The sequence below is a fragment of the Nicotiana sylvestris genome, chromosome 11 (assembly GCF_000393655.2).
Source record: "Nicotiana sylvestris chromosome 11, ASM39365v2, whole genome shotgun sequence".
Classification (NCBI taxonomy): Eukaryota; Viridiplantae; Streptophyta; class Magnoliopsida; order Solanales; family Solanaceae; genus Nicotiana; species Nicotiana sylvestris.
Window position 1 is genome coordinate 10209198 of NC_091067.1, and position 13258 is coordinate 10222455.

Genomic DNA, 13258 nt, shown 5'->3' on the forward strand with positions numbered 1-13258 from the left:
AAATATTTTTTGAAAGATATCAACACACCAAATAAGAGTTCAAGTAGTAATACAAGAGTCAAGTCGTATCAAAAGAATCCTTCATAGTCTCAACCTTTGATTGTTTTGCCATAGATATGAGTTATTATTTTACTTCCTAACTATTTTCAGGATCCAATGAAACTGCCGAGAATGGTACCAAAAAAGAAAATAGAATTATAACTAGAAAATTTGAGAAATGGTTAATTTTTTTCATGTAGTATTTCTTAATTTATATCTAATAATTATCTATATTTATCAAGAATGTTTAAATTGTAGGACTATTGATACATAATTCAAATAAATAAAATATTTGACACTAATACTAGTACTACTATATAAACAAAAATGTTGGTGAAATGAAGAAACCAAAAGCTCAGAAGGGAAAGAATGAGGCTACGGAGAGTTAAGGTTTTTCATTGAAAGGGTGGTTGGCTGCTCTCTGCAATTAGCCAATGATTTCTCCATATACTGTAAAAACCCAAACAACAGCCCTTTTTATCGATTTTATCAAGGGGTCGTTTGGTAGAGTGTATAAGAATAGCATTAGTAACAGCCCTTCCACTTTTTTCTTCTTCTTTATAATGCTTTCGCCGGAGTATTCAATGTCGCCGGCGGAGCTGGTGGAAGCGGTAGCGGTGAGTATAATCGGCGTCTAAAAAGAGGCGATGATGATTTTGTCATTCCCTTCTGAGCTTATTAATCAATCGGGGCATTTTGAGATAACCCGACCCGTATCTTGGCGGGGCATGCTCCCAGTGGGTTTTTGCAGCCATGGCGTCGTTGGACTCTCTTTTTTACCTGAGGTTATAACACAAATCTGAGCCTCCATTTTTTGTTACTCTCTCTGTTTCATTTTATGTACGATGAAGCTATGATTTTTTTTTTCTTTTTTTTTTTTGTGGAAGATGAATCAGACATATTTTTCTATTGAGCTGGAAAAAAAACTCTATCTTGGCATGGCCGCTCAGATGGGTCTGTGAGATATTGGGAAAAATTCCATCTTTATGGTTTTTCTTCTATATCTCATAAGGCTAACTGATGCTTGCAGCTAGGGGTGTGCATAATTTGGCATATACCCTTTCTTTTTGAGAGCTTTTAACTGAAGACACCTCACCAGTCTGAATTTAAGAAAATAACTGGCCCTTTTAGGGATGGGAAATGCGAAGGTGAAAAAACCAAAAGAATCTCCCCAGCAACGAAATGTTAGCCTAGAAAGAAAAAAAAGAAATGAGGCAAAAACAAGAGAGTTTGGATTTTCTTTGCAAGGTTGGTTGCTCCTCTCTGTTGCGAAATTGATTTTCCTCGTTTATTGAAAAAATGAACAGCCTTGTTTATGAAAAAAGCAGTAAGAGCAAAAAGGAATTTCGTTATATACACTGGCATCTCTGTTTTTACTATATATTTGTGTTTGAGACTCTGTGTGTGTTTCTTATGGTGTTGATGGAAGGTACATAGAGAGGCGGTGATGATGATATTTCTATATCTGGGCTAACGAGTCCAGGCATGGAGATAACACGGCATGTATCTTGGTGTGGCAACCCGGTATGGCCTGTGATTGAGACTTCTGTCTCTCACATGCAACTGGTGTTTTGCAGCCATGGCGTGGTTGGCTTCTCTTTTGCCTTATCATAACACGCATCTGAGCCCCATTTGCTTGGAAAAAAAAAAACTTTCCATGATTCGATATTGGGACAAGGTGGGTTGGTCTGATGGTAAGCACCCTCCACTTTCAACCAAGATGTTGTGAGTTCGAGTCACCTCAAGAGCAAGGTGGGTAGTTCTTAGAGGGAAGGATGCCGAGGGTCTATTGGAAACAGCCTCTTTACCCCAGGGTAAGGATAAGGTCTGCGTACGCACTACCCTCCTCAGACTCCACTAGTGGGATTATATTGGGTTGTTGTTGTTGTTGATTCGATATTGGGATATGTCGAATGCAAGTCTTTGCTGAAAATGATAGATTGCGAACCCATTAAATCAAATGTGTTGTGATAAAATTTCGAACTCGAACCGATAAAGTTCAAATCCTAAATCCACCTCTTGATGGATATGCATTTATCCGTCTTTTTCTCTGTTACAAGGTTGTTTTTAGGGAAAATGACATTGTATAGCCGCTCTCAACATAATATCCGAAAAATGTATATTTTTTTATATTTTTTGTATATATATACATTTTGTATGTTATATGCAAAAATTATACAAATTTTGTACACTTTTTCGGCTATGGAATGTAAATAGTTTCTGGCGCAGGCTAAAAGTGATAATACAAGTTGTATTGTTACTTTAAAAAGCTACGCAATGAAAATATGGAGCAGAAATTGTAATGGGGCATCAAAAGGACGTGAGAAATTCAAAAATAGCCAAATTTATAAGTGGTCATCAAAAATAGCCACAGTTTCAAAAGTAATCGAAATTTAGCCACTTTTCATGTGAAGATAAATTTGAACGAAAATTCTTCAAAATCCGGAAAATATTCCATTAGAGTTCCAACAAAGTATACTTGAACTCCAGCATCTTATATTGGACTTCCAACATATTATACTGGAGTTCCAGTATAATATACCGGTCCAACATAATATGCTGTAAGTTCATACACAGGTGCACCGATCTCCAGCATATGCTGGAACTTTTCGTGTTGCAGCAAAATAGTGGCGATTTTTCAATGACTTTGTAAACGCTGGCGATTTTTGTATGACCAGTCCGTAAACTGGCTAGCCCGTGCTATTTTTACCAAAAGGACCTCATGGCCCCTTAAGTTATTGATATTTCTGAGCTAGATGGATTCAGGAAGTCGGTGGGCCTGTAACTTGGCGGGGCAGCCCGGTTTCGGGATTTGCAGCCTGGTGGTGCTTGAGACGGAATACAGATCTGAGCCTTAAAGTCCTTGTTATTATCATCTGTGATTGACCAATTTGTTGCCTTTCAAATTTTCAGCTTGCTTTCTGTTATTTCAGATGGGAATATGGTGGGATAATCTTTTGTTTCTGACTACTAAACAATTGACTTTTGCAACGCAATGTTTTTTGATGGGATTTTTTATTCAAGTTTGATCCTTGCAGAATTTACTTACTTAAACATGAGAAGAAAAGCGGCAAAGCATGCAACAAGTTAGATGAACCGACCCGTATTTGGCGTGGCAACCAGGATGGCCTGTGATGCAGACTTCTGTCTCTCACATGCAACCGGTATTTTGCAGCCATGGTGAGGTGGGGGAAGTGCAATAGCCGAATTGAGGACAGCTATTTAAGGCATAGCCGAAATACATAAATTTTGCTCTGTGTTCCACCATTGATTTTCCTCCATTTATCAACCAACCAACAGCCCTCTGTTTATTTGAAAAAGTTTGCTCTGTGTTCCGCCGTTGATTTTCCTCCGTTATCAAACAACCAACAGCCCACTGTGTTTAAAGCTCTTTGGAGAATCTGAGCCTACCCTGTTACCTGGATTGTTCTAGAAAATTGAGGCTTCTGTGACTCTGAGAATGCAGGAGTTCCTAAGGGTGCTTGCTCTGTTTCTCTATGAGTTTATAGTCTGATGGATTCTTTGGGTTTAGAGACAAGTTATGCTGGTGGTGGTGAGCTTGATTGACGGCTTGAACAACGCGGTGATGATTCTTTAAACCTTTCATTCTCTTCTGAGCTTACAAATAGGGCATTTGAGACTATCCAACCCGTATCTTGGCAGGCCATGTCCCCAGATTTTCTGGTGGTTTCTGCAGCCATGGCGTTGTTGGACTCTCTTTTCGCCTGAACTTAAACACAGATTTTAGCCTCAATTTTTGTGTGATTTAAGAAATGGTGTCTCATTAGTTTAAGTGTGAGGCTGCGGCAAAAGCAGAGAGCTGTTGGGGAGTTTCAGTGGGTGATTTTGCTCCTCTCTGTCATTCTCCACCCCGATGATCACTCCAGTGAGATTATCCAATTACAAAACCACCCTTCTGGTAAAAATAACACAGTGTAATCCCACAAATGGGGTCCGGGGAGGATTGTGTGTACGCAAACCTTAACCCTACCTTGTGAAGGTGGAGAGACTATTTCTGATTGACCCTTAGCTCAACGAAAGCATAATCACAGCAGTTTTGAGAAAGAAATACGGTATGGTGAAAATACATAATGACCTCTTTGTATTCCTATTCTTGTTGTTCCCTCTGTTTCATTTTATGTTAGGCTATGAAGATTTTGTCTTCTGTGAAGTTGAATCAGATATATACTAAATTGAGCTGAAGAAAACTGTTACATGGCGTGGCAGCTCAGTGGGTCTGTGAGTGGGGGAAAAGTTCCATTTTTGGTGTTTCATCTCTCATAAGTCTAACCGATGCTTGCAGCCATGGCGTTTTCCAAAGCTTTTTGGTTGTTATCTGAAAAAAGTGAATCTGAGCCTACCCAAAGTTCTTCTACCAGAAAAGCAAAGAGTTGAGCATAGCCTAGAGAATGAGGCATCAGAGAGATAGTGAGTTTTTGCTTTTGATGGAAAAAAAGGTGGAAGAGCTCAGATGCACTACTGTATCTGTCCAGTAATCAGATAACTGCTGAGACCCGCATCACCTCATGAAGTGCACGGATTCCTCACAGCTCAACCAGTTGAGCCAGCTAGGAATTGAACCCGGGTCTGTATCGTGGCAGGTACTGTTCTACCACTAGATCACTGGTGCTTCTTAAAGAGAGAGCGATTTTTTGTAAAGGGTGGTTGCGCATCTCTGCTATGCCTATGATTTCTCCATTGTTACCCAAAAAACCAACAGCCCTTTCAAATAAACAAGAAAAGAGAAAAAAAGAAAAACTTCATCCAAACACACCCCTAATATATTCCTCTTCTTTTTCCTCTCTCTTTGTGCTGCTGCTACCGGATACTGATGTTGTGAAGGGGATCCGGCTCGTATCTTGGCAGGGTGACCCGGTATGGCTTTGTATAGCAAATCGGTGTCTGCAGCCATGACAACGTCGCCTTTTCTTTTGCTTTGTCAAAACTTACAGCAAATCTGAGCCCTCACTTTAACCCGAAGCCGCGTGTAAGTCTCGATTTAAGAAAGTAACCCGAAGGTTAGCCCAGATAAGAAAGAAACAAATGAGGCAAAACAGAGAGTATTGGGATTTTCATTAAAACGATGGTTGCCCCTCCGTTCCGCCATTGATTTTCCTCCATTATCAAAACAAATAAATAACCAACAACCTTTTTGTTTATGAAAAAAGCAGAAGCGAAAAGGATTTAAGTTACATATAGTGACATCTCTGGCTTTCCTCTATGTGTGTGCGCGTGTATTCTTTTGACAAGGTTGATGGAAGATACATAACGTGGCAGTGATGATGATGTTTATATATTTGGGCTAACCAATTCAGGCATTGAGATGACCCAGCCTGTATCTTGGTGTGGCAACCCGGTATGGCATGTGATGGAGATTTTCTCTTCCTCATATGCAACCGGTGTTTGCAGCCATGGTGTGGCTAGCTTCTCTTTTGCCTTATCATAATACACATCTGAGCCCCATTTGCTTGAAAGAAAAATAAAACAGAAACTTTTCCATGATTCAGTATGGGGTTAAGTCGAACCTGCGGTTTTCTGATTACATGTTATAAAGCATCTTGAAACCCTCAAATGTGGCATCTGAGAAAAATGTAAGGGTGGTTGGCCTACTTCTCTGGTAAGCCTATGATTTCACTTTGGTTACAAACAGCTTTAATCATATTATACCATCAACTATGGGGCTCCTCATGGTTGATCAATTGATATATTTGATTGTACGCGAAGAATATGGATATATATTTTTGATGTTGTTCCTGCTTGGGCTTTTGTGTATGATTTATTTGATCTCTACTTCTCCTATGGCCCTTTGTGCAGAGCTAATATGATCTTGCACTATCTTTAATTATACGGTGGATTTATATACAAGACAGTGCTGGGAAATTCGGAGGTGAAAAGACCAAAAAAATCCCATAATCAGAAATGGTTATCCCAGAAAGAAATGAGGCAAAACAGGGCTTGGGATTTTCTTAAAGGGTGGTTGCCCTGCTCTATTGCACCATTGATTTTCCTCAATATTAAACAACCAACAGCCCTTGTTTATTGAATAGCAGAAACAGAAACTGGAAAATGCATAAAGGATTTAACCTATATATACTGACATCTCTGTCTTTCATCTGTGTAAGTGTAGATATTTTTTTTTTCCGGTGTTAATGGAAGGTACATGAAGAGGCCGTGATGATGGTGTTTCTATATCTGGGCTAACTAATTCGGGCACTGAGATTAACTGACCTGTATATTGGCGTGGCAAGCCGGTATGGCCGGTGTTTGCAGCCTTGGCGTGGCTGGCTTCTCTTTGCCTCATCATTACATGCTTGAAAGACAAAAAAAAAAAGAATCTTTTCCATGGTTGAATGTTGGGATATGTCGAACCAAGTTATATATCATATTGCTGTCCTAATATATCTCCATATCTGTTCAGTATCAGCTGAGCCCTCATACCCATTTTGGTGAAATTTCAGTTCTGGTGTGTTTTGCGTTCTCCGATGTCTGATGATTTTATGCTTCAAACCAAACGGCTCCTCTTTTGTGGAGAAAATTTAGCTGAAAGACCTTAATTTAACCTTGAGGCTTTGAGCGATGATTCTCAGAGTGGATGACTATCTCTGACATGCGGATGATTTCTTTTATTGCTTTAGACCTAACTGCTGAAGCTCGTAGATCAGATCAACTGGAGCTAAGAAGAAAATAAACAAGAAGGTTGTAGAATGAAGAATACATTGGAGAGCATGTGAGCTGAAAATGATTGTATATTCACTCTGTAAAAAACTGAATACAAGGAAATATGTCCTACTTATATACAATGTGTATGACAGCTCGACTAATCATTCTCCACTTACTATCTAACCACTAACCACATAATTAGTTATAACTAACCTTCAGCTAACTACACTAACTCACGTGACTGTCATGTGTCACTCTTCTCCTCAATACTAACAATCCTTTGTGTCGTTTGTTTCAGTTCTTATCTTCTCCTCATCGGCTGCATTTCAATGCAAAGCAAGCAAAGTATCACATCAATGATGTCGGAAAAGGGAAATGATGGGGCTATGATGATAATGTTTGCTGAGCCAACTGAAATCGGGCATTGCAGTACAGTTGCCTCTATCTTGGCGGGGCAACATTAATTACTGTTATATGCAGCCATGGCAGGTGCGAGAGAACTCAAGTAGACCATTAACAATAGTAGTTGTAGTGTCAGTTGATCACCCTTTGACCATGTGGCTTCGCTACTGGTAGTAGTAGTAATTGGACAGTTGGACCTCATTCTGATTTATGAGCCTAGTCCAAAGGATCCTAATTTCTTGGAATTATGTATTCATTTTCTCAAAGCGGCAATGATGATATATGGCAGGGCAATCTTAGCGTTAAAATGATTGTATCAATTGCTTGATATTGGCGTTGATTTGTGCCGCAGAATATATCTGATATATAGACTTTTATAAAGCTACCCTTTTTCTATGGAATGTCATTATTCGTCTTGTTATATGGTTTTTGCATAGATCCATTTCTTTTGGTGTTTTTTTCAAATTTCCAATAGACAATTGCTCTCTATATTAGAGAAATATTTCCTGACATACAAGATATAGTCTTCTGTTAGTGCCTAACTAACCGAGGAAATTGTCACTTTATTACTAATACAGCTAGGGATCGTTTGGTAGGACGTATACGAATAGTGCTGAATAAGGTGTATTAGTAATGCAGGGATTAGTTATGTAGAGATTATGCATTATATAATTTTTAAGATTTTAGTTGTTTACAAAAATGTCCTCCATATTCTTTAGCTTTAAGTGACGTTGAGGATAATTTTGTCTTTAACCATGCTAATGCATGCATTAATAGCCTTGGTATTGCTAATAACATGGCTTGATATGTATTAGTTATACATAGGATAATACCAAATAGGTTGTATAACTAATACTTGCATTAATAATGCATAGGTTGAAAAAGTGTATCAAACAAGGTATTGATAGTACCAAAAGTTAATGCATGCCTTATTTTCTCTAATGCATTCTACCAAACGACCCCTTAGACTTTCCTATAACATTGTTATATAACAATTATTCACTATAAAGTCAAGTTACACTATAGCATATGTTCTCTGTAATAACACTTCACTATAGCAGTCAAAGAAATTTGGAACAAATAAGGCTTTTATAGAGAGGCTTTTATAGAGAGTTTGATTGTACATTAGTGGTCGTTTGGACATAAGAATTGTAAATTTTCGAAAAAAGTAAAAATGGTATTTGAAAATGAGAGTTGTGTTTGTACATGAATATAATTTTGGGTTATTTTTGAATTTTTATGAGTAATTTGAGTGAACATTTTGAAAAATAGTTTTTTGTGAGTGATCTAAGTGATTTTAGAAAAAATTCAAAATTTATCTTCAACTTAATATGGCCAAACACTAATTCTGAAAAAGTTAAAATTTTTTGAAAAAAGTAAAAAAAAATCCATGGCCAAACGGGCTCAGTCGTTTGGTTGTGTGACTTGTGTTGCTTGTGTATAGAAGCAATTAATTTTAACATAAAATTTCATACAAAATAGTATATGTTACGATAAAAATCAAAATATGGTGGATGTCTACTCTTCCTCCATGATCTTTCTCTCAAATGGTTAATGACATATTCAATGACATATTTTCTATGTTCAATGACATATTCCATGACATATTTTCTTCACTTTTCATGCCTATATAAAGGTCTTGTAATATAAAGGAAAATACACACAATTTAAGAAGAAAATCTCTTCCTTTCTCTCTATCTCTATTTCTTGTTCATGTTTTACTAAATTGTCTTTATTTCTTGTTCGTGTTTTACTAAATTGCTTTTATTTCATAATACGTTATCAGCACGAGTCTCTAACTAATTGTATATATATATCTACAAATTTTTTTCTACATCCGGAAAGATTACAATTGGAAGTCATACATATCATCACATGGTTAAATGTAAAGAGAAACTACATATGGTAAGTAATGAAATGTAAGAAGGTATGATTATCTTATACTTGTCATTCCTTTAAAATCGCATATGCACACAACTTTGTACTACACCTGTATTGCATAAGCACATATTAATATTACATCTTTTATATCACATGAATGGAATAAAATTTTCGAAATTCTATATGTGAAAATCACAGTAGCAGTTAATTGTTGATATGATGCATGTCATGTTAACCAAGGATATTTATATAAATTGTCCTATGCATATTTATGTGTTAACTATCTTCAATCTGTTCTGCCGCTTTAAACATTTTCTTTTACTTGGATGAATATTTTTTTTCCTTTTGGATTTTTACACTTGCATATAGTACCAAAAAAAAGGAAGAAAAAATAAAATAAAATTGGTCATACTGATTAAAAGCATAAATCATCTTGAAGAAAACAAGAAATACTTCACATCTTTATCTAGGTTGATTAATTACTTCTTTGAAGTTTGGAAAACAAACCAGCTATTGAGAAAATATACTTCATAATTTATGGTCGTATCATTTGAAAGCAAACAATGATTAGTATGACTACTAAAAGAGGTATTTTTGAGTATCCATAACCTACTTGATGTTTGCTATTGACTTACCATTTTCAAGTATTTTATATGAATGGTGCACAAGCTACAACTGGTAAGTTGTTACCTATAATGTCACTTTTCAGGTAATATAAATGCTGAATTTATGTATTAGTACTATATATGTGTTGTTACCTATATGGTGTACTTTTGATAAATTTATTCACTAATTGCTTGGTTGAATTGAGTGAAGGAAAGTCATGGCGTTAAATCAAATCCAATAGGTAGGGTATACCCCGAAAACAACAATATTTTTGAGAGAGACTCAATAAATATTATGACAATGATTTTATGATCCTTTTAAACTCTAATAGAATTTAGAAGAAATATTCTGACTACAAACAATTGTATTTCATATAGATGCTACAAATAATTAATAAAGCTTTACGCTGATTTGAGATTTGTACACTTATTTAAGAAAGCAAATTTGATTTGCTAAGTTGCAAATTAGTTGTGTATAACTTTCTTGGCATGTGATTGAAATTAAGGCTTGAGAATGAATCTCAATATTGTTTAGCCTATTATGCCATTAATTGAGGATAAGACATCGGGATCAAGTCCTGATACTCCATAATGATAAGAGTTGGATTTGAGTCCCAATTTATTATGGCCTAACATGCTTTTATATTGGTAAGACATTGGGTTTGGGTCCCAATGTACCATATTGATGATATAATGATGACTAAAGAAAAATAATATATTTTTCATGAAAAGGCATGAAAATTGTCCCACTTGATTTGCTCCATTCTTGAAGTGAATGTGTTAACAATGCATAATAAGTTTCAATGAAGACAAGTGGTTGAACGATGAACAGGGGTGTTCCAAATATCAAAATGATTATAATCATCCTATGATTATAAAAGGAGAATAATAAGGGTTCTCAAAATAGTCCTTCAAAATGTGAAGACAATGCTTACCATCAAATTGGTATGAAAATACGTCGCTGATTATGATCCATTCCTTGAAGAGAATGTGACTTATGATAAGCATTGAAAATGCAAACCCATTCCTAAAGTTGAATGTGGCAATATGTGATAAAAGCAATGAATAAAGACATGCAATTCATGATTATACGAATACCACACAACTCACCTCTAAGGGAAGTTTGAGTAAACTAAAGAGAATAAATATTATTGTGTGGTTACATGAATATGTCATTGGTCGCGTACATGTGATATGCTAAATATTATTTTGTCATGCTTTATAAAAGTTATTAAAGGCAAAATTAAAGCAAGAAATGATTTTGCTTATGATGATTTTGACCATGACAATTTATTATGATATAATTTTCTCCGTGAAGGAGACATTTACCATATGAATGGTATGATAAAAGATCTTGTAGTACAAAAGTTGTTAAGAACTCCGGAAAAACTAATTTGTTACTACCCGGATGAATAAACTTATTCATGACATTGATATTGTAAAGTCTCAAAAGAAACTTTTTGAGTTTCAAATATATAAGTCAAAGTGATTGGCATATTGAGACTATAAATGAAAGGAAGATTGAATATCTTCATATTTCTATAATCATACCGGGTAAATATGAAAGGTTACCCGATCTTCTTTCTATTTGTACTACACAAATATAAGCATGATGCTGGAATCATATGCCACAAGTAAACTAGAGATTTACTAAAATAAATATTAATTGGCATGACCGGTTGACCATATCGGTTCAATTATGATGCGAAAAATTAATTAAGAATTACATTGACACATATTGAAGAATAGAAGATTCTTCAAGAATTCTCTTGTGCTGCTTATTCTCATGATATACCAGTTAAAGGTTGGGATTGAATCCTTTGATTTCTGGAAGGAATAAAAGGTGATATATATATATGGGCCCAGTCACCTGCCATGTGGATCGTTTACTATTATATGATTTTAATAGATGCATCTATTTTATGGTCACATGTGCATTTGTTATCAACTTGCAGTTTGGTTTTTGCAAGATTGCTTGCTCAAATTATTAGAGCACAATTCCAGAATATAAATTATGATGATTTATCTTAATAATACTGGTTTAAATCCAAGTTGGTTTAGCAGAAATTGTATGCCTCCAATTATAGCTAAATCATTGGTTATGAGAACAAAACTCCCAAAAACGAAATTTGGTATGAGATTTATTATTTAATATACAGCAGCACTTGTACGCATCTAGCCAAGTTATAAAAATTTCTCCCTATCACAATCGGTTCAGGGTCAGGAACCAAATAATTTCTATATAGAAATATGGATGTGCTATATGATTTAATTATGCCACCAAAATGCACAAAGATGAGTTCCCAAAGATGGTTGGGAAATGTGTTGGTGATCCCAACATTAGGGGGAGAAAATGGGCAGCTGAGAAAGTGATACGTGAAATGAATTATTATGAATACATATAGATCCTCGTACAAGAAAATATAAACTTGAAGTTCAAGTGATAATTCATTTACAAATTATTGCCAGACGCATTTGCTGACCCAAAGCTAAATGTCATATTTCAGCTGCTAATGCTCCAAATAAAATAAAGTCCATGGGGGACAGAGTCTATGGCACGCATAAGTGTAACAGACCAATCGGTTCCAAAGATAAAACTCCTTGAAGAAGGAGAGGGGCAAAATGGTCATAATAAGGAGGCAAGTGCTCTAGAAGAGCACCACGACATAACACTTCGTAAGACCTCATGTGAGAGGCTCAGGTACCTGAAAATAATGAGATAAAGAGATTTCAATAAGTTATGTCTTTATTGTGTAATAATTGAACCGATATAAAATGATCGTCGACGATACTGTTAACATAATGTAGCGCTCAATATTATTAATATTGACGAGGATCTTGAGCTCAAATCTGTCATGAAATTTGGACAGATAAAAGATTGGCCAAATAAAAAATACGCAATGAAATTGACTTCACTTGAAAAATGTGAAGCTGGACGGATAGTCCAACACCTGAAAGTATAAAGTCAATTGAGGTATAAATGTGTTCTTGTGCGAAAGGTTCAAGTCGATAGACATAAAGACGACTTGTAGCACAAGAAAATTGGTAAATATCCTCACATTGATTATATGGAGACATGTTCTCTTATAGTGGATATAGTCACTTCAGGTTTTAATCTGGCAATATATGAAAAACTTGATATGCGTATAGTGGATATCATTGAAAGATTTAAATTGTCTTGGAGCATATTAAGGTTTCCAAGAAATTTATTAAATAAAGCTTCAAAAATCCTTATACGGATTGAAACAATCAGGGCCCATGTGGTATAATCGCCCGAGAGAATACTTGTTGAAAGAAGGGTATAAATTCAATTTGTCCTTGTGTCCTTATAAAAGGATATGGATTTGAATTTGTTATAATCACCATGTATGTTGATGATTCAAATATCATTAGAACTCCCGGAGAGCTTCCTAAAGCAGTAGACTGTTTAAAAAAAGAATTTGAAATGAAAGATCTTGGAAAGACAAAATTTTGTCTTGGTCTACAAATTGAATATATGAAAGATGAAATTTTTGTCCTTCAATCAGCATACACTAAAAAGATTTTAAAGAGCTTCTATGTGGACAAAGCACATCCATTAAGTACCCCGATGGTTGTGAGATTACTCGATATAAATAAAGATCCACTCCGACTTCATGAAAATAATGAAGAGCTTCTTGGTCCTAAACTAC

At 35.7% G+C, this 13258-nt stretch overlaps 1 long non-coding RNA gene across 1 annotated transcript; it reads left to right on the forward strand.

Moving 5' to 3' along the window:
* The first annotated feature begins 387 nt into the window (after window positions 1–387).
* Window positions 388–7502, forward strand: LOC104233963 (uncharacterized). The gene is made up of 2 exons (XR_011403419.1): window positions 388–6766; window positions 6998–7502. It is a non-coding gene; the product is annotated as an uncharacterized lncRNA (long non-coding RNA).
* The last annotated feature ends 5756 nt before the right edge of the window (window positions 7503–13258 follow it).